The sequence below is a fragment of the Camellia sinensis genome, unplaced genomic scaffold, assembly GCF_055761805.1.
Source record: "Camellia sinensis isolate YWXY unplaced genomic scaffold, ASM5576180v1 Unanchor11, whole genome shotgun sequence".
Lineage (NCBI taxonomy): Eukaryota > Viridiplantae > Streptophyta > Magnoliopsida > Ericales > Theaceae > Camellia > Camellia sinensis.
Window position 1 is genome coordinate 7,301,860 of NW_028128989.1, and position 3,835 is coordinate 7,305,694.

Sequence of the window (3,835 nt, forward strand, 5' to 3'; positions counted from 1 at the left end):
CATATGACTCTTCGTGTGCTCGATCAATGGAGGAGAAAATTGATTCGGCCATAAAAAATGTATGTCTGTTCGAATACTAAGGCGGTGGGGGTGTTCAAAGGATTGAAGGAGAGTTTAATGCAGATGATGAATGACAGTTGCATTTCTAGAAGAATGCAAAGCCCATGCACGTTCTAAGACGTGGGAAAAAAAACCTTGATCCACTAATATCACCAAGTATTGGGTATATTAGTGCGGGGGGTAATGTTGGCTACATATTTTGTACAAGCCAATTACAATTCGACACGTGGCAGGTTAAGGGTAATATGGGAAAATAATTCAGACCTTTGATCCTGATCGTACACGTGGCAGTTAGTATTGGTTATTACAAGATCTGAGTAGCAGTGCATCAACGAAGAGATGCAAGGTGATGTGGCTTCAACGGTTACTTACATTTAAATTCAAATTTAGGAGGGAAGTCTAACTGCAAGTGATGGCGTAGTGGAGCTAATTATAAGGCAACATGATCAACGATCATGGAAGAGCAGTTCGACGGTTCGAAATGTAGTTCAATGGTCATCCTTGAGAAGTATAAATAGCAGAGAAGGGCCCAGAAAAAAGCCTAGAAAATCAGTCTTATTCTACTTATTTCTTTCCAATTTTACACTTCCAGTCTTACATTTCCAGTTCTTTACATTTCCTGTTCTTTACATTTCTGCGCTTTACAATTCCTGCACTGCACTTCATTCATAGGAGTAGTTTCAAATAGATTGTCGCTGTAAACCTCTACGAGGTTGAGTTTGGTTCATTGTAAGTTTTTTATTTTTATGAAATGCTTCAATTGCTCTTCATTTAATTGTTATTTTGCTTAATTCTCCTAAATCAAGCCACCACCAATAAAAATCCTCTTCATTGAGGCTGAAAGAACTAAAACACAATCATTTGATAATTGGTTGGCAATTATTTTTCTATAAGGACTGATCGATCCTTACTGGCACGCTCGCAATTACAATAATAACCTTCAAAAGCCAAAAAGCCAACAGTACCTAAAGAAATATTTTGAAAATTAAGTTTGAGATAATCTAAAAAAAAATTAAAAAATTATTTAAAAAGTTAAAAGTCTATACTATTTGGGAGTCGTTTGTGTGGGAAATTTAGATGACAAAATTATTATTTTACTCTTTAAATTCAATTATCTAAAAGTCAAAAAATTTAAAGTTAAAAAGTCAATAATGATAGAATGGTCATTTTGATTTTATAATAATATTTTATTATACATTTTTTCATAAAAGTCAAAAAATTATTCTAAACATACAATTTTTTTCCTCTATTTTTTTAGTCAAAAAAAAATTAAAAAGCACATCCTAAACCACCACTGAGATTATTACGTGCCCACTCACACGATTCGTATTTCTCTCTGGTTAATCCAAACCAATCAATCACAATCCTTCACGCACAATTAATTACAAAGAGAGCTGTATAAAAAAAATAGTTGAGTACCACTAAGCGTTTTTCTCTGTGCAACAATGGCGATTCAGTAGAAGACGATGATGAAGAGTGGTGACCTTGAAGCCGGTGAAAATGGCCGATTGTTTCCCTCCATGACTGAGAATCCATAGCTTCATTCGAAAGGTTTACTCCATTCTCACGATCCAGTTACTTCTCACCGTCGCCATCGCCGTCGCCATCGCCTCCATCGCTGTCTTCGTTCACGTAATCCCCAAGTTCATGCTTCACACCACTCCCGGCATCGTTCTCTACTTTCTCACTCTCATCGTCCCCTTCATCAGTTAATCCACAAATCTTCAACTTTCAATTTCTTCGCATTTATGTATATATATGTCGTTTACTAAGTGTTTGATTTTGCGTAGTACTGTGCCCATTGTATGCGTACCACAAGAAACACCCGGTGAACTTGATTCTTCTGATGATGTTTACGATTGCGATCGCATTCGCGGTGAGGTTGTCATGCTCGTTTTCCAAGAGTAAAAATGAATAAATTTTCTGTTCATCTTTCTGTATGTAAATTGTGTAGGAATTAATGTTGTATTGCTGATGTTGTTACTGACATTCTTGAATGAATGACACAACAAAATTTAACTTTTAACTAAGTAGTTGGACTAGGTTTGTATATGTATTATATCTGTGTATTATGGTGGATAGAATTGGTACTAAAGATAACATCTGATCTACACATTAGTGGTGTAAAAGGTATTCTTTCTAACATTATTTTGTGAATGAAACCTTAATTAGCCTCTGTTTGATTGCTGAGAAATCTGAGAAAAGATAAAGATTAGAAAAGAAAATGAAATGTCTTATGGACCTATTCATTAGGAAATATCTTTGCTAGACCGGATTTATGTTAGATGATTGAGAATTTTTTGAATTGATATAGAGAAAACAAATTACAAGTTAAGAAGTTACTCCTTACCCATTTTATAATTGTTGTTAGTATGTAACAGGAAGAATTGTTTTGCTGGCTTGGATTCTAACTAGTGTTGTAGTTGTTACCTTGACACTATAATACACATTCTGGGCTGCGAAGAAAGGCTATGACTTTAGCTTCTTGGGACCTTTTCTTATCACTTCCCTTGTGGTGCTCATTATTTTTGGTCTCATTCAGGTTTGTGGGAATTTTCTTTTTCTCTTCTTCTCCCTGATACAAGTAAATCGTGTTGGACTTTTCAAATTGTGTTTGCTAACTCTCTCCCTACAAAACTGTGGTTTCAATCAACACATCTTCATCCCTCTAGGAAAATTGGGGTCAACAATTTATGGAGGCATTGGAGCAATCATATTTTCTGGTTTTATCATATATGACACCGACAACCTGATCAAGCGCTTGAACTATGATGAGTACACCTGGGCTGCAGTCTGCCTTTATCTGGACATTACCAATCTCTTCCTTGCCTTGCTTGATGCCCTCGGTGGCAGTATTGGTGGCAGCAGCCGTAATACTGACAACTAGAGGCTCTGCTCATATTACTTACCTTCCTCTCGCTTAGCTTGCCGTGTTCAGGTGCTGATAACAACCTTGAAATTTCATTTCCTACTAATGAAGTACATGATTACACGGATGCAAATTTTCCTCAATAAACAGGATGGTCTAGCATGTAAATAGCAACTTGCTTATATCGATTTTTTTAACGGCACTACAAGAAAAGTTGGCTTAAAAGACGGAAGCATTTGCGACGGCACACTTGCCGTCTCATAAAGTGAGTTTTTGCGATGGCATAATTTGCTGTCGTGAAAAAGGTGAGTTTTTGCGACGGCACAATTTGCTGTCGCGGAAAAATAGAGTATTTGCGACGGTAGAAAATGCTGTCATGAAAAAGGAGAGTATTTGCGACGGTAGAAATTGCTGTCGCAAAAAAAGGAGAGTATTTGTGACGGCAGAGATTGTTGTTTAAAAAAATGGAGTTTTTGCGACGGCACTAGCTTTAGTCACAAAAAAAAAAAGGTGAGTTTTTTGCGACTGTAATAGGTATCATTGCAAAAAAAAAAAAGTAAAAAAAAAAAATTTATTGTGGCTTTGAGACGGCTTCATATATATAGTCACAAAATAGTTTGAATAAATACAATGGTATTTTTCTATCCAAAAAAAATTTAAAAAAACGACGTCGTCTTACTTTTTTGATATAACATTTCTCTTTTCACCTATTTGTTCATCTTCCTATCTTTATGTCTCTTCTCTTTCTCTCTCTCACTCATCTCTCTTCTCTCTCTCTCTCTCTTGTCTCTATCTCTCTCATCTCTCTTCTCTCTCTATCTCTATGTCTATCTCTCGTTCATCTCTTTTCGCTCTCTTTTTTTCTTTCTTTGTCAATCTCTCGCTCATCTCTTGTTTCTCTCGTTT

The 3,835-nt window shown here is 36.0% G+C and overlaps 1 pseudogene; it reads left to right on the top strand.

Annotated features, from left to right (window-relative positions):
- Positions 1 to 1,526: 1,526 nt before the first annotated feature.
- On the top strand, positions 1,527 to 2,947 carry LOC145814495 (protein LIFEGUARD 2-like; annotated as a pseudogene).
- The last annotated feature ends 888 nt before the right edge of the window (positions 2,948 to 3,835 follow it).